The sequence below is a fragment of the Protopterus annectens genome, chromosome 4.part0 (genome assembly GCF_019279795.1).
Source record: "Protopterus annectens isolate FY-2018-M chromosome 4.part0, PAN1.0, whole genome shotgun sequence".
Lineage (NCBI taxonomy): Eukaryota > Metazoa > Chordata > Ceratodontiformes > Protopteridae > Protopterus > Protopterus annectens.
Window position 1 is genome coordinate 1,309,221,093 of NC_056733.1, and position 19,644 is coordinate 1,309,240,736.

Consider the following 19,644-nt stretch of genomic DNA (forward strand, 5'->3'; position numbering starts at 1 on the left):
ATACAGAAACTTGAGCTTGGTACTGCACAGTGAAGTACAAAAAACAGAAATGGTGCTGAACCTTCTCAATGATCAGCAGTAAGCAATGACAATATTTTATTACCTGAGTAAGCCAGATGGTAAATAGGGCAAAATCTTATCTGTATTTTTGATTACCCATGTTTGATTAACAGTCTGTATTTAATGGTTGTGGTTGAAGGAAAGGGTATGAGCAGGCAATAGCCATCTTTCTTTCTTTTCCTGAAGGCATAGGTGTGGATTTTCAAATTGGCATACCACTGATTAAGGCCATTGCATTTGCAACAAGCAAACTTTGTTAACAAAAAGAGCTGGATTCATTCACTAAAAGCATTCTAATGGAAACACATGCAAATTTCATACATCTGACACAGACTAATGACTGGTGTTAGAGCCATGGCCTCAAACTAATTGAGAAAAAGTGCATAATAATATCCTTTAGGAAATCAAATACCCCTGCAAATTACAGCATTGATAGCACCCCTCTTAGAGTGGACCCCATGGTAACAGATCTGGATTCTCAGATAGATAGTCATCTGTACTTTGACCACCACATGTCCATGGTGGTGAGACAATCCTTCTGTGTGGCTCAGTTTATAAGTAAAGGCATGGCATCCAGATCTAAGGATGTCACATTACCACTGTACTCAGCCCTCATCAGACCAATAATTGAGTACAATGTACCATTTGGCATGTACCTCACCAGGCACCTGCAACAGCTGGAGTATCCTCAGAGGTTTCTCACCAAAGAATACAGGGTATAACCAACATGTCATATGTGGATTGACTGAAAGATCTATCACTGTATTCAATGATCTGTACTTAACCTACAAGGCAGTCTCTGACTTGGCTCTGATGGAAATGTTACATAGTCGCAAAACTAACTGCATGAGGGTTACCTGCTGAAGATCTAAACTGTATTTCTAACATGAAGAGATCATGCTGGAGAGACAGATACATGTCCCAGAGATTGCCACTTCTCTGGAATATGCTTCCTATTCACGTGAAGCAGAAACCTTCTCTGACCATCTTCAAGCTCAAACTGAACCACTGGACGAGAAAATCACAAATTCACTCCTGGTGTAGTGCACATGCCCCTTATGGCGGAGGCAATCTGTAAAAATATTCAAATCCCTAACTGCTGACCCTTATTACCTTTCCCCTAGGGATAGAAAACTGAACAAAATCTGTATAAAACTGTCTAGGCTTGTAAGGTCTTTTGAGACATTAGTCTAATAATCTCATATGAGCCTATGAATCTATAAACAATCTTTGACTAAGGATTAACCAACCAGTAGTATGGAACTCCTTCACTCAGACATCAGGAAACTCATGGAGTACTCTGATTTCCAAAGGGACCTAACAAGAATATAAAAGTACCTATATACAAAATGAATGTCACAGTTTAGCCAGTGTAGTGAGAAACCTATATTCATTTATATCTTCTGTTAACAATCAGTGCTAATATATACAGTCTATGTTTCTTGTGTTACCTAAAGTTAAAAATGTAGATGTCATACTTAAGCATTTATGTGAAACTATAAATTAGTATGAACTATGTTGATGCTGTATACTTATAACTATATGAAATTTAAACTTTTTCAGACACCAAATTTGTTGTAAAAGTTTTGCATCTAGATTTATGTTACCTTTGCATAAATGGCAGGTGGCTTGGATATAGATGAATAAGTACTTATTTTAGTTTTGTGTTAATACCAGATGGTTTGGGTTGTGGCTGAAAGGAGGCCTTGGATCAGTCCACCTTACTAAGAAATCAAGAAAGAAAGAAAGACTGAACCTGCCATCATAATGCGATGAAGTCTATTCGAGGTGCTGGCAACTTGCTTAGACCCACTGATATTAATGACCAGGTAAGATCTCTTAGGGTGAATCAGGCAGCAAATGTAGATAGAATTTTACTGCTCATGGCGGTACCACTTCCAGTGTTGTTATTACATATGATAGTAAATGCTTGAGAGGTTGTAATAAATATTTTTGTGGGAAATGATGAGTAGAAATGAATTACCTTATCAGTTTATAAGGTAAACACAGACAAAATACTTATCGACAAACTAAATGCTAATGGATTGCTGCATTTTGTAAAGAAATAAAAGTTATCATTGGAACCTGGAAAGGAAGTCCACTCTCTTCTTTGCTGTCTTTTCTGCTTAAAGTGCATCATCATAAAATGCGCATTTGAGAATAATACAAAGAACTCTGTTTGAGAGAAGGACTATAAGATGAATCTGCATGAAAGTAGTTAACAATAATTAATACTACAGGAATACCCCACATTGTTTAATAATTTTCTGGGTACAACACAAACATAGAAAAATGTTGCTTTATCAAAAGGGAAAAAGAATAATGAAAAATATAAAACAAATACTATGGCAATGGCAAATCCCGAAGAATGTGTGCAGAGGGGGTATTATGTGTGAATGATTATTACATTTAAAATATGTGAATTGGAATACAGTAACGCCAAAATGGAAGGGCTAATTACAAGGTAGAAATCATTAAACTTATCATTTTCCAAAACAGCACAATCGCTTGAACAACAAATGTTACCCAGGCTCTTGCAGTTTTTCTAGTATTAGCAATTGAGTACTTAGCTCTTGCCTTAAGGACTTGGAGAATCTCATCAAACAGCACTTATTTGGTATTACTTATTTGATATCCTTTTACAGGTATTTGCCTTTGCAGACCTTTCAGCTATAACCTGTAAAGCAACAAAAGGAATCAACAGTCCCAGAACTAGTGTGTATACTTTTCATACACTAAAGATAACAAAATTGCAAAGCTACAATATGATTGTATAGGAAGTAGATCAGAATTAATGAATAAGAGGTATATAGTCAATTATAATTACTGCCTCTTAAATCTTGATTTCAGGTTCAGTTCTGAACGGGTATGCCTTCACTGTGGATTCTGCATTTTCTTCCTATTTTCATGTGTGTTTCTGCTGGGTGCTGTGGCTTTCCCCTTCTTTCCAAAGACATGCCACTGGTGAACTGCCAAATTGCCCATAGGTGTCCATGCTATATGTGTCTGCATCCAGCAGTGAATTGGCATCCTTCTCAGGATGAGTTTCTATGCCTTGAACCTGGTGAGTGCCAAGATAGCCTGCTGCTCACATGTAACTCTGTACTGATTTCATTGAGTAAATGGAGATTAAATTAATGATGCCCATATAAAGATACATCCAGCGCATCTATAATGTAACCTCTAACAATACAGAAGCACAAGTCATTCACTTCAGTTGCTTATGTTGTTAAAAGGATACTATGTTTATTCAATGTTTAGTTCAAATGCTAATATGTTTGCAATATGGATGCTGGTATCATAATATGGTGGCTTTGGTAATGAAGGTAGCAGAGACAGTTTAAGGTATATGAAAAGTGTAATTATAAAGAAATGCCTGAAATAAAAAAAAAAAAAACTTTATGGAGGGTCAAAAGACTATTCCTTTACAGAGGAACTCTGACTGGGAAAGGATTAAGAAATAGTCAACAGTTTTTAGGAAGTAACTTTTTTGTGAAAGGGATGATGAATATGGTTTTCAGTTAATATGACTAGAGAAATGGAAACTAGTAGTGGAGTGTAGAAACTAAAAAAAAAATGTATGATAAACAGTGAGGGTAATGGGTGGATATATAATGGCTACTAACCATGCTAAGTGACTGAAAGTTATACAGTGGCATTTTGCATAAGTAGACAGTATATTAAATTTACCAGGTTTATGTTGGAGTGTTTCCAGAATATCTGCATTTGTATTCCAGTGAAGTAATATAAATAAGGCATAGTCAGAGTTTGACAGAATTATGTATACCCATATCCTGGTTCCTTTTGGCAAGAAAAAGTTCCCCAGTACGTCCTAATACTTAAGAAAATTTGAACTTGCTTGATTTGCAGGGTAACTTTACATAAAAATGGGGTCAAACAATACAAGGAACTTGAAGGTGGTCACCTTTTCTAAAACTGTAATGTGCTTTCAACCTTGTAATACAAAATTGTTAGATAATGGTATACTACCAATGTATACAGCTTTATTTGATTGTTCTTTTTATTGTACTGAAGAGCTTTTCTCCCCAGACCTTCACTAAAAATGAGCTCTGTATGGCCCAGTGGACTTTCCTGGTCAACATACCACAAATAAATAAATAAATAAATAAATAAATAAATAAATAAATAAATAAAATATTTAATTGAATTGTGTCATTTTAGAGTATGTTATTTAATGCACAACTACTACTGAATAATAAAACATTAGTTTTAGTTAGACTAACTTGCTATATGTTATGTTTTAACTATTTTTCCCCAGGAGTAAGACCTTTACTGATATGATTACTGAGGGGACAGGAACTGCAAGAGATACGAGTAATAGCATGCCTTCTTTGTAAAGGTCTACCTGAATCAACTGGATGTGAGATGTTAAGGGGCAGAGAAAAAGAAGACAGTAATTAGACAAAGTGCAGAACATATAGGCAATTAAGATAAATAATTATTTATTTTTAGTCTGCACACACTATTGGTTATGTTCTTTTGAAAATATAAGCAAACAAAGCCAAGTATAGCAAATATTGGAAGTAAGAACGTAAATAGTAAGGTATGGAATCAAAGATATTAGTGAGGTCAGTAAAAAGTATGTTATTAAGACCCTAGCAATGCTTACATAGTATAAGATAATGAAACTAACCTGTAAGTACTGATGCTTAGTGTCATTTAATACAGTTAATCTCTGCAAGATGTAAGTACTGCTGTATTTTGTTAATGTGTCTAGATCTGCACTAATGCAGAAGTTTTCTTAGAAACTGCAAAGCTCAAGACAAAGAAATATGTTAGTATTTATAGGTTTATAGGTTAGTACTAAGCTAACTGTTCTTGCAAGCCATTTTAAGCCTAGCCAATTATCTCTTGTGAGACTCAAACCCTGCACCTTATGTTTGTAAGACAAACACCTTAACCATTAAGCCACCCTCCCAACCCATTGGTTACAATGTCAATGTCAAACAAATAGATCCAAACATGTTAATAAGTGATTAAAAAAGTATCTGGGGCAGTCATCTTTTTGGATATGTTTGTTTCTGAGTTTTGGTATAGGAAATATAAATGCAAAGTATGAACAAGCAACATGCCAGAGGGAAGCAAGAAGTGTTAGTAATACAGGCAGTGTATTACAGTCTAATTATACATGTTTTAATATCCTGAAGTTTAATCCATTTTACTTCCATACAAATTTTATTCTGTTGGAATACACATTTTCAATGACTGATGACTTCTCTTCAATTCCACTAGTTACTTCTACTCTCTGCTATGTAACACTTGTAGGCTACAACATTTTACAATGAAACTGCTGGCTTTGTTCTTGAGGGATGATCTCTCATTGGTTTATTTTGATTTAAGCATTTAAAAGGCTTTGGGAAATGTATTGATTCTTCTCTCTGTATACATAACCGTATTATAATGCCTTTTATGATCTCTAACAATATTGATTGAGCTTTTTTAGACTTTCATACTTCAATGAATGTGTCTAATCATTGTACCCATTGCACATATGATTACTGAGGGGACAGAGACCTCAACAGAAGTTACGTTAGGTGGAGGTGTATCTGTAGGTTTATTCTCCTGCTGATTTTCCCCCTTATCCTGATAAGGTGATTTTTCAAAAGAAATACATCCTTCCCATTGTCTGTGTAAGTGCGTAAAGTAAGGAAAATATTTTTGTATTATCATTTGATGTGTTAAAATGGTAACTGCAGAGGCAGCAATGTAGAAGATCTTTTTAACTATAGTTTGCATTTTCTATTATTTCTGAGTGATAGGTAACTGTTATCTGTCTCCATGATTACAACTACTTCAACTGGTTTTATTGTAAGGGTCTTTTTATACATATACTGTGACCATGGTCCTTCAATCTATTACTTAGTGTAGCTCCATACTCTCAACTAAGATGTTGCACTTAATTAATTTTGCTATAGCACAATAGCAAATGGCTGACTGTACAATTCCCTGTAGAAAATTATCTCATTCAATAACTATTACATATGTCAAAGGCAATACCATTACTAATTCAAAATATAGCTATATGGTCCCTTTTCCCTATTTAAAATAAAACATGTCTACATTTCATACTTTCTGATTGCTACCAGAATTTCACACATGCTTTACTATGAGTTTAAACTTGTCAGTTTTAAACACAGCTTCACTGTGTAATGATCTCTCTACCAGTACAACAAAATATGTAGCATTCTTATGGCCACCTCCATAAAGAAGCAGGCAAAGCGCTTTAATTTTACCTGTGGCTATTTTCATCTATTTACTTTTAGCACATTGACACCTAGGATCTAGTCAGAATTTCTGTACAAATTTTAAAGCACATAATTGAGATATCTTCATTTTCCTTGAAGAAAATATCCACCTATGAAATTTTTGAACTTATTCCACAGGTGTAACACTGTCTTGGCCTAACAATGCCTTATTTATTTTGTCATAGTCCTGATAGTTATTCTCTTTCATGGACATGAAGGCTTTTAAAGACACCCCAGTAAGCCATTAAAAAATCTCAACATTGTCATGTTAGTTTCATCTGTCTCTCTCCTTAGGGCATAATGCTCAATGGCAACCATTTCCTGAGGTTTCCTGCTTGGTCAAATTTTTCAATGGTGGAACTGTCTTAGGCATCGACGTACCTGGCAAGGGACACAATATCCTCATCATCCTCAGCAGCAGCAGCTGTGGCTTGCAAGAGATTTTTGACTGTGGCCATCTTGGGATTTAGGCAGTTGCAATACAGGTGCACTTCACTCAACAGCAACAGAGTACGCATACCACAGAAACAGCCAACTAGTAACAGCACAGGAAAGCTTTCTCCTCAGGGTAAATTGTGTTATAATAGTAGTTCTCAGTGCAGGAAGTGAAAGGAAAATCAGAATTTATGACATGAATATTGGCACCAAAAGGACTTCTATAATCCACTGATGTGGTATATTAATGCACCAAAACCCAAGAGCATGGATACAGTTTTATTGTAAAATCAGACAAAGTCAGTGGTTCAAACTCTTCCTTTACATGTGACTGCATCAGATAAACTAAATTTCTGTTATGGGATCCAAAGGAAGATATGCAAAATATCTACTTTTATGAAAAGTTTCAGAATTCCATAAACAAAGGGACATAGTTTCTCATACCAATTCCAGTAATTCCCTTCTAAGCATAAACTAATGTCCATAGTTTATACTTACTTTCAAGTACCTCCTTTCTCTCTCTAGATTATTTTGTAGGGAAATGGCTTAGTTTTCTCAAATATAATCCACACTGATTCTTCTTACTCCATGCACTACCCCAAACCGATATTACAGGAAAACAACCCCCCACATCCACCCTCAAGTGAGGCCATTTTGTAACCTGAATTAGTGGAGCTGTAACTCTCATCTTACGCATTACTTATTGCATAACTGGTTCTAGTAATTGAGCCATGCAGAAATCTTTTCTGCCTAATTTTCAGTGGTGTCAGTCTATTGAAAGCAACAGTTTTATTTACAGTATTATATACAATATTTCCTTGCCTTTTTCTAAAACAGCAGTTCTATTTACTAGATTTGTACACAATGTTTACATCAGTTTAAGACAATGTTTTGGTGAGAATCACCATATTACATTATAAGTTTGGCGCAGAGGATTAAGTCAACAATCATCTAATGAGCTTCATTCTTTCTGCAGTCCAGTATTTGATTGTCTCCACTTGGTTACTGTGAGACTGAGCAAGTAACATAAGCAGACAGTGCTCCTGGTTATCTCAGAAGTTATATTTATTACTAGTGGGCTTACTCAGTTAATAAATACTGTAAATAAATAAGATGAAATAAGAAGCAAGAATTGTCAAAGTTGCAGTCCCCCACTTAAGGTGTGCAGGTGCATACCCATATGCAAGTACATTTATTTAATGTAATTTGTAGCCTGCTAGTTATATAGCTCATAAGACAAGAAACTGAAATCTCAACTTATGGGCTGGTTGATGGGTTGGTATTTTCAACAGCTTAAACCTGATTAATATGTCTGATGAGTTAATTGCTGATATTTTCAATCAGACCTGTTTTTCTCTTTATTTAATAATTCCAACAAATAATGAGCGCTTTCATCTCAGTACAAGACTTCATCAGATCTGATGAAGTCTTGTACTGAGATGAAAGCGCTCATTATTTGTTGGAATTATTAAAAAAGTTTGAATACTTATCCTGTTGGTGGCCTGGAACTTATTTTTGTTTTATTACAGTGTTATGGACTTATTTGGTTTGGTTGAGTGATTTCTCTTTATTTAGTTAGAGGTTTTACAGTCTTGATCATCCAAACAATGCTCCAGTCTTTTTATATTATTTCCAAGAGACTATATCACCTTAAGTATGAAAAGTGCATTTTTCCCATGAATTCCTGTTTTTTTTTCATGTAACAAAAATAGGCATTTTATATCTGTACCTACATTTGTTTATTGCCGAGGTCACAGTAACACTTAGATAAGGTTATGATTTTCCTTGACTGAGACCACATACATTCAACAGATTACCTTTTCTTTGCCATGTTCATTTTGAGTGGAAAAGGTAGTAGACATTTATTTATTTACATTTGGTGACCAAGAAAGTTTAACTGGGTTGAAAGCCCCTTTAAAGTGGAGGTCCAAGGAGAAAAGATTGTTAAAGGTCACAGTATACAAAAATGAAATAAATTACACCAAACTGTAAAATTTTAGTAAGAAAACAACGAATGGGGAGAATTCAATAAAGCCTACATGGAGTGATTTTCCATGTAGGCATAGTAGCACAGAGCTTGCATGGAAGTAAGCAGCCGTGTGATTCAGTAAACAAAGCAACAAGCGTGCAGACATGGAAGTGTCCGTGGCATGTAAATCACCTCTTAACTATGTGAATTGCATGCAAATGAGGGTGATAGAGTGATCCAACAAGCAGATAGACAGTCCTGCAGACCCTGTGTTGGTGTCCAAAGTGTACATGGTACATGGAAAATTTCTGTATACAAGAAAGTAAAAATTGAACAAGGGCTGTAAAAGCCCATTTAGAAGGACAGAAATTGCATAGTAGGCACAGATATGTGGAAAACTATGCCGTGTGTGTCCAAAAAATAATGCAAACTAATATAATATAATATAATATAAAATGTACTAATGGTCTAAAGCAAACACAAACTTTATTCTGTCAACCTGGTATATGAATAAAGTTTGTGTTTGTTTTAGACTGTTAGTACGTTTTTTATTTTTTATTACAGTCAATTCTGCATTAATCCTGAGGTTTTTTGAAGTAATATAATATGTCTTTTTTAATACCCATATTACATTTGCACAGCACACAGCAGTATGCAAACATGCCGTTATGCAAAAAAAATATATTAAAAAGTTTAAAAACTAAAAATTAGACATATATGAGAATAGTGCATTATAGGGCTCTGCATGGAGTATGTACAATGGCAGATTTCAGTAGTTGCTAAGGAGCCAGGCCTGGAATAGTGAAGTATCCAGGTGTGTGCACAGATCTGTATGCAAATGAGCTGGGGTTACTGACTAGCCGAAATGTGCTACTATGTCCACAGATAAAATCCGTGTAGCCCCAGAACCATGTTGGTCCCACAGAAGAGCTAGCTGAGATCAAAAGGGGGTGTGTTACAATATGTTTAAGTGGATTGGATCTCAGCAGCGTCTGTTTGCATGATGCGATGCTCAGCTAAGCAAGGGGGTGTGTCTAGTGCTGCTAAGCTTTGTTTAGCTGTGGGGTACGTGTTTTAGCTGGTTTGAGCTATACTGAGAATGTCCATGCATGGGGATGTGTCCAAACTGCTGAGCAGTGTTTATACCAGCAGCGCAGGTTTGAGCGCTATGCAGCAGTGCTTAGCAGGGAAGGCATTTAAAAAAAAAAAAAGGAAAAGACAATCATGTATAAATTACTGATAACCCCTGTCCCACTTACACTGGGCCATTCCAACCCACCTGGCAAGGGGAATGCATCAAAGTTAACCAATCACACAGGCTGCATCTGCAGCAGAGCACTATAAATTATGCATACAGCCTACAATCTGATCCCCCCGCCCATACTCTGCACTATTGGAGTACAGACTTGGGAATTTTAACTGACAGAATGCTAGGGGCTGCTGCTGCTCTGCTACATCTGTATGTGCTAGAGGCTGAGGTCAGTGCTGATGCTGCTGCTGACAATAGGCCTAGACTGAGAAGGAGAAGAGTGTTCAGGCCAGCGCAACCTTCCAGGAGCTACATGAGCTGGAGATTGTAGAGCGCTACAGGGTGGACAGGAACATACTACAAGAACTCATTGAGTTCTGCCACCTGCAACTCAGACCCAGAGCCAACAGACGGGAACCCATCTCAGTGGAAACAAAGGTATATGTAGCCCTTCGAATACTAGTTACAGGTAATTTTCAAAGACCAACTGGGGGAAATGATGGAGACTCACAGGCATCTGTATCCAGGGTTCTCCACCAGTTCCTGGCTGCCATGCAAACACATGCCAATGAGCCCATTTATTTACCCCACAACCCTGAGGAGAGGAGAGCCAACAGTATGCATTTTTTCTACCATGTATCAAACTAGCCTGAGGTTTATGTTGGAGTGTTTACAGAATATCTGCATTTGTATTCCAGTGAAGTAATATAAATAAGGCATAGTCAGAGTTTGACAGAAGTATGTATACCCATATCCTGGTTCCTTTTGGCAAGAAAAAGTTCCCCAGTACATCCTAATACTTAAGAAAATTTGAACTTGCTTGATTTGCAGGGTAACTTTACATAAAAATGGGGTCAAACAATACCTTGAACTTGAAGGTGGTCACCTTTTCTAAAACTGTAATGTGCTTTCAACCTTGTAATACAAAATTGTTAGATAATGGTATACTACCAATGTATATAACTTTATTTGATTGTTCTTTTTATTGTACTGAAGAGCTTTTCTCCCCAGACCTTCACTAAAAATGAGCTCTGTATGGCCCAGTGGACTTTCCTGGTTAACATACCACAAATAAATAAATAAATAAATAAAATATTTAATTGAATTGTGTCATTTTAGAGTATGTTATTTAATGCACAACTAGTACTGAATAATAAAACATTAGTTTTAGTTAGACTAACTTGCTATAAGTTATGTTTTAACTATTTTTCCCCAGGAGTAAGACCTTTACTGATATGATTACTGAGGGGACAGGAACTGCAAGAGATACGAGTAATAGCATGCCTTCTTTGTAAAGGTCTACCTGAATCAACTGGATGTGAGATGTTAAGGGGCAGAGAAAAAGAAGACAGTAATTAGACAAAGTGCAGAACATATAGGCAATTAAGATAAATAATTATTTATTTTTAGTCTGCACACACTATTGGTTATGTTCTTTTGAAAATATAAGCAAACAAAGCCAAGTATAGCAAATATTGGAAGTAAGAACGTAAAGAGTAAGGTATGGAATCAAAGATATTAGTGAGGTCAGTAAAAAGTGTGTTATTAAGACCTTAGCAATGCTTACATAGTATAAGATAATGTAACTAACCTGTAAGCACTGATGCTTAGTGTCATTTAATACAGCTAATCTCTGCAAGATGTAAGTACTGGTGTATTTTGTTAATGTGTCTAGATCTGCACTAATGCAGAAGTTTTCTTAGAAACTGCAAAGCTCAAGACAAAGAAATATGTTAGTATTTATAGGTTCATAGGTTAGTACTAAGCTAACTGTTCTTGCGAGCCATTTTAAGCCTAGCCAATTATCTCTTGTGAGACTTAAACCCTGCACCTTATGTTTGTAAGACAAACACCTTAACCATTAAGCCACCCTCCCAACCCATTGGTTACAATGTCAATGTCAAACAAATAGATCCAAACATGTTAATAAGTGATTTAAAAAGTATCTGGGGCAGTCATCTTTTTGGATATGTTTGTTTCTGAGTTTTGGTATAGGAAATATAAGTGCAAAGTATGAACAAGCAACATGCCAGAGGGAAGCAAGAAGTGTTAGTAATACAGGCAGTGTATTACAGTCTAATTATACATGTTTTAATATCCTGAAGTTTAATCCATTTTACTTCCATACAAATTTTATTCTGTTGGAATACACATTTTCAGTGACTGATGACTTCTCTTCAATTCCACTAGTTACTTCTACTCTCTGCTATGTAACACTTGTAGGCTACAACATTTTACTATGAAACTGCTGGCTTTGTTCTTGAGGGCTGATCTCTCATTGGTTTATTTTGATTTAAGCATTTAAAAGGCTTTGGGAAATGTACTGATTCTTCTCTCTGTATACATAACCGTATTATAATGCCTTTTATGATCTCTAACAATATTGATTGAGCTTTTTTAGACTTTCATACTTCAATGAATGTGTCTAATCATTGTACCCATTGCACATATGATTACTGAGGGGACAGAGACCTCAACAGAAGTTAGGTTAGGTGGAGGTGTATCTGTAGGTTTATTCTCCTGCTGATTTTCCCCCTTATCCCGATAAGGTGATTTTTCAAAAGAAATACATCCTTCCCATTGTCTGTGTAAGTGCGTAAAGTAAGAAAAATATATTTGTATTATCATTTGATGTGTTAAAATGGGAACTGCAGAGGCAGCAGTGTGGAAGATCTTTTTAACTACAGTTTGCATTTTCTATTATTTCTGAGTGATAGGTTACTGTTATCTGTCTCCATGATTGCAACTACTTGAACTGGTTTTATTGTAAGAGTCTTTTTTATACATATACTGTGACCATGGTCCTTCAATCTATTACTTATTGTAGTTCCATACTCTCAACTAAGATGTTGCACTTAATTAATTTTGCTATAGCACAATAGCAAATGGCTGACTGTACAATTCCCTGTAGAAAATTATCTCATTCAATAACTATTACATATGTCAAAGGTAATACCATTACTAATTCAAAATATAGCTATGTGGTCCCTTTTCCCTATTTAAAATAAAACATGTCTACATTTGATACTTTCTGATTGCTACCAGAATTTCACACATGCTTTACTATGGGTTTAAACTTGTCAGTTTTAAACACAGCTTCACCGTGTAATGATCTCTCTACCAGTACAACAAAATATGTAGCATTCTTATGTCCACCTCCATAAAGAAGCAGGCAAAGCTCTTTAATTTTATCTGTGGCTATTTTCATCTATTTACTTTTATCACATTGACACCTAGGATCTAGTCAGAATTTCTGTACAAATTTTAAAGCACATAACTGAGATATCTTCATTTTCCTTGAAGAAAATATCCACCTATGAAATTTTTGAACTTATTCCACAGGTGTAACACTGTCTTGGCCTAACAATGCCTTATTTATTTTGTCATAGTACTGATAGTTATTCTCTTTCATGGACATGAAGGCTTTTAAAGACACCCCAGTAAGCCATTAAAAAATCTCAACATTGTCATGTTTGTTTCATCTGTCTCTCTCCTTAGGGCATAATGCTCAATGGCAACCATTTCCTGAGGTTTCCTGCTTGGTCAAATTTTTCAATGGTGGAACTGTCTTAGGCATTGACGTACCTGCCAAGGGACACAATATCCTCAACATCTTCAGCAGCAGCAGCTGTGGCTTGCAAGAGATTTTTGACTGTGGCCATCTTGGGATTTAGGCAGTTGCAATACAGGTGCACTTCACTCAACAGCAACAGAGTACGCATACCACAGAAACAGCCAACTAGTAACAGCATAGGAAAGCTTTCTCCTCAGGGTAAATTGGGTTATAATAGTAGTTCTCAGTGCAGGAAGTGAAAGGAAAATCAGAATTTATGACATGAATATTGGCACCAAAAGGACTTCTATAATCCACTGATGTGGTATATTAATGCACCAAAACCCAAGAGCATGGATACAGTTTTATTGTAAAATCAGACAAAGTCAGTGGTTCAAACTCTTCCTTTACATATGACTGCATCAGATAAACTAAATTTCTGTTATGGGATCCAAAGGAAGATATGCAAAATATCTACTTTTATGAAAAGTTTCAGAATTCCATAAACAAAGGGACATAGTTTCTCATACCAATTCCAGTAATTCCCTTCTAAGCATAAACTAATGTCCATAGTTTATACTTACTTTCAAGTACCTCCTTTCTCTCTCTAGATTATTTTGTAGGGAAATGGCTTAGTTTTCTCAAATATAATCCACAATGATTCTTCTTACTCCATGCACTACCCCAAACCGATATTACAGGAAAACAACCCCCCACCCCCACCCTCAAGTGAGGCCATTTTGTAACCTGAACTGGTGGAGCTGTAACTCTCATCTTACGCATTACTTATTGCATAACTGGTTCTAGTAATTGAGCCATGCAGAAATCTTTTCTGCCTAATTTTCAGTGGTGTCAGTCTATTGAAAGCAACAGTTTTATTTACAGTATTATATACAATATTTCCTTGCCTTTTTCTAAAACAGCAGTTCTATTTACTAGATTTGTACACAATGTTTACATCAGTTTAAGACAATGTTTTGGTGAGAATCACCATATTACATTATAAGTTTGGCGCAGAGGATTAAGTCAACAATCATCTAATGAGCTTCATTCTTTCTGCAGTCCAGTATTTGATTGTCTCCACTTGGTTACTGTGAGACTGAGCAAGTAACATAAGCAGACAGTGCTCCTGGTTATCTCAGAAGTTATATTTATTACTAGTGGGCTTACTCAGTTAATAAATACTGTAAATAAATAAGATGAAATAAGAAGCAAGAATTGTGGAAGTTGCAGTCCCCCACTTAAGGTGTGCAGGTGCATGCCCATATGCAAGTACATTTATTTAATGTAATTTGTAGCCTGCTAGTTATATAGCTCATAAGACAAGAAACTGAAATCTCAACTTATGGGCTGGTTGATGGGTTGATATTTTCAACAGCTTAAACCTGATTAATATGTCTGATGAGTTAATTGATGATATTTTCAATCAGACCTGCTTTTCTCTTTATTTAATAATTCCAACAAATAATGAGCGCTTTCATCTCAGTACAAGACTTCATCAGATCTGATGAAGTCTTGTACTGAGATAAAGCTCATTATTTGTTGGAATTATTAAAAAAGTTGAATACTTATCCTGTTGGTGGCCTGGAACTTATTTTTGTTTTATTACAGTGTTATGGACTTATTTGGTTTGGTTGAGTGATTTCTCTTTATTTAGTTAGAGGTTTTACAGTCTTGATCATCCAAACAATGCTCCAGTCTTTTTATATTATTTCCAAGAGACTATATCACCTTAAGTATGAAAAGTGCATTTTTCCCATGAATTCCTGTTTTTTTTTCATGTAACAAAAATAGGCATTTTATATCTGTACCTACATTTGTTTATTGCCGAGGTCACAGTAACACTTAGATAAGGTTATGATTTTCCTTCACTGAGACCACATACATTCAAGGGATTACCTTTTCTTTGCCATGTTCATTTTGAGTGGAAAAGGTAGTAGACATTTATTTATTTACATTTGGTGACCAATAAAGTTTAACTGAGTTGAAAGTCCCTTTAAAGTGGAGGTCCAAGGAGAAAAGATTGTTAAAGGTCACAGTATACAAAAATGAAATAAATTACACCAAACTGTAAAATTTTAGTAAGAAAACAACGAATGGGGAGAATTCAATAAAGCCTACATGGAGTGATTTTCCATGTAGGCATAGTAGCACAGAGCTTGCATGGAAGTAAGCAGCTGTGTGATTCAGTAAACAGAGCAATAAGCGTGCAGACATGGAAGTGTCCCTGGCATGTAAATCACCTCTTAACTATGTCAATTGCATGCAAATGAGGGTGTTAGAGTGATCCAACAAGCAGATAGACAGTCCTGCAGACCCTGTGTTGGTGTCCAAAGTGTACATGGTACATGGAAAATTTCTGTATACAAGAAAGTAAAAATTGAACAGGGGCTGTAAAAGCCCATTTAGAAGGACAGAAATTGCATAGTAGGCACAGATATGTGGAAAACTATGCCCTGTGTGTCCAAAAAATAATGCAAACTAATATAATATAATATAATATAAAATGTACTAATGGTCTAAAGCAAACACAAACTTTATTCTGTCAACCTGGTATATGAATAAAGTTTGTGTTTGTTTTAGACTGTTAGTACGTTTTTTATTTTTTATTACAGTCAATTCTGCATTATTCCTGAGGTTTTTTGAAGTAATATAATATGTCTTTTTTAATACCCATATTACATTTGCACAGCACACAACAGTATGCAAACATGCCATTATGCAAAAAAAATATATTAAAAAGTTTAAAAACTAAAAATTAGACATATATGAGAATAGTGCATTATAGGGCTCTGCATGGAGTATGTACAATGGTAGATTTCAGTAGCTGCTAAGGAGCCAGGCCTGGAATAGTGAAGTATCCAGGTTGTGTGCACAGATCTGTATGCAAATGAGCTGGTGTTACTGAATAGCCGAAATGGGCTACTATGTCCACAGATAAAATCCGTGTAGCCCCAGAACCATGTTGGTCCCACAGAAGAGCTAGCTGAGTTCAAAAGGGGGTGTGTTATAATATGTTTAAGTGGATTGGATCTCAGCAGCGTCTGTTTGCACGATGCAATGCTCAGCTAAGCAAGGGGGTGTGTCTAGTGCTGCTAAGCTTTGTTTAGCTGTGGGGTATGTGTTTTAGCTGGTTTGAGCTATACTGAGAATGCCCGTGCATGGGGATGTGTCCAAACTGCTGAGCAGTGTTTATACCAGCAGCGCAGGTTTGAGCGCTATGCAGCAGTGCTTAGCAGGGAAGGCATTTAAAAAAAAAAAAAGGAAAAGACAATCATGTATAAATTACTGATAACCCCTGTCCCACTTACACTGGGCCATTCCAACCCACCTGGCAAGGGGAATGCATCAAAGTTAACCAATCACACAGGCTGCATCTGCAGCAGAGCACTATAAATTATGCATACAGCCTACAATCTGATCCCCCCACCCATACTCTGCACTATTGGAGTACAGACTTGGGAATTTTAACTGACAGAATGCTAGGGGCTGCTGCTGTTCTGCTACATCTGTATGTGCTAGAGGCTGAGGTCAGTGCTGATGCTGCTGCTGACAATAGGCCTAGACTGAGAAGGAGAAGAGTGTTCAGGCCAGCGCAACCTTCCAGGAGCTACATGAGCTGGAGATTGTAGAGTGCTACAAGGTGGACAGGAACATACTACAAGAACTCACTGAGTTCTGCCGCCTGCAACTCAGACCCAGAGCCAACAGACGGGAACCCATCTCAGTGGAAACAAAGGTATATGTAGCCCTTCGAATACTAGTCACAGGTAATTTTCAAAGACCAACTGGGGGAAATGATGGAGACTCACAGGCATCTGTATCCAGGGTTCTCCACCAGTTCCTGGCTGCCATGCAAACACATGCCAATGAACCCATTTATTTACCCCACAACCCTGAGGAGAGGAGAGCCAACAGTATGCATTTTTTCTACCATGTATCAAACTAGCCTGAGGTTTATGTTGGAGTGTTTACAGAATATCTGCATTTGTATTCCAGTGAAGTAATATAAATAAGGCATAGTCAGAGTTTGACAGAAGTATGTATACCCATATCCTGGTTCCTTTTGGCAAGAAAAAGTTCCCCAGTACATCCTAATACTTAAGAAAATTTGAACTTGCTTGATTTGCAGGGTAACTTTACATAAAAATGGGGTCAAACAATACCTTGAACTTGAAGGTGGTCACCTTTTCTAAAACTGTAATGTGCTTTCAACCTTGTAATACAAAATTGTTAGATAATGGTATACTACCAATGTATATAACTTTATTTGATTGTTCTTTTTATTGTACTGAAGAGCTTTTCTCCCCAGACCTTCACTAAACATGAGCTCTGTATGGCCCAGTGGACTTTCCTGGTTAACATGCCACAAATAAATAAATAAATAAAATATTTAATTGAATTGTGTCATTTTAGAGTATGTTATTTAATGCACAACTAGTACTGAATAATAAAACATTAGTTTTAGTTAGACTAACTTGCTATAAGTTATGTTTTAACTATTTTTCCCCAGGAGTAAGACCTTTACTGATATGATTACTGAGGGGACAGGAACTGCAAGAGATACGAGTAATAGCATGCCTTCTTTATAAAGGTCTACCTGAATCAACTGGATGTGAGATGTTAAGGGGCAGAGAAAAAGAAGACAGTAATTAGACAAAGTGCAGAACATATAGGCAATTAAGATAAATAATTATTTATTTTTAGTCTGCACACACTATTGGTTATGTTCTTTTGAAAATATAAGCAAACAAAGCCAAGTATAGCAAATATTGGAAGTAAGAACATAAAGAGTAAGGTATGGAATCAAAGATATTAGTGAGGTCAATAAAAAGTGTGTTATTAAGACCTTAGCAATGCTTACATAGTATAAGATAATGTAACTAACCTGTAAGTACTAATGCTTAGTGTCATTTAATACAGCTAATCTCTGCAAGATGTAAGTACTGGTGTATTTTGTTAATGTGTCTAGATCTGCACTAATGCAGAAGTTTTCTTAGAAACTGCAAAGCTCAAGACAAAGAAATATGTTAGTATTTATAGGTTCATAGGTTAGTACTAAGCTAACTGTTCTTGCGAGCCATTTTAAGCCTAGCCAATTATCTCTTGTGAGACTTAAACTCTGCACCTTATGTTTGTAAGACAAACACCTTAATCATTAAGCCACCCTCCCAACCCATTGGTTACAATGTCAATGTCAAACAAATAGATCCAAACATGTTAATAAGTGATTTAAAAAGTATCTGGGGCAGTCATCTTTTTGGATATGTTTGTTTCTGAGTTTTGGTATAGGAAATATAAGTGCAAAGTATGAACAAGCAACATGCCAGAGGGAAGCAAGAAGTGTTAGTAATACAGGCAGTGTATTACAGTCTAATTATACATGTTTTAATATCCTGAAGTTTAATCCATTTTACTTCCATACAAATTTTATTCTGTTAGAATACACATTTTCAGTGACTGATGACTTCTCTTCAATTCCACTAGTTACTTCTACTCTCTGCTATGTAACACTTGTAGGCTGCAACATTTTACTATGAAACTGCTGGCTTTGTTCTTGAGGGCTGATCTCTCATTGGTTTATTTTGATTTAAGCATTTAAAAGGCTTTGGGAAATGTACTGATTCTTCTCTCTGTATACATAACCGTATTATAATGCCTTTTATGATCTCTAACAATATTGATTGAGCTTTTTTAGACTTTCATACTTCAATGAATGTGTCTAATCATTGTACCCATTGCACATATGATTACTGAGGGGACAGAGACCTCAACAGAAGTTAGGTTAGGTGGAGGTGTATCTGTAGGTTTATTCTCCTGCTGATTTTCCCCCTTATCCCGATAAGGTGATTTTTCAAAAGAAATACATCCTTCCCATTGTCTGTGTAAGTGCGTAAAGTAAGGAAAATATTTTTGTATTATCATTTGATGTGTTAAAATGGGAACTGCAGAGGCAGCAGTGTGGAAGATCTTTTTAACTACAGTTTGCATTTTCTATTATTTCTGAGTGATAGGTTACTGTTATCTGTCTCCATGATTACAACTACTTGAACTGGTTTTATTGTAAGGGTCTTTTTTATACATATACTGTGACCATGGTCCTTCAATCTAT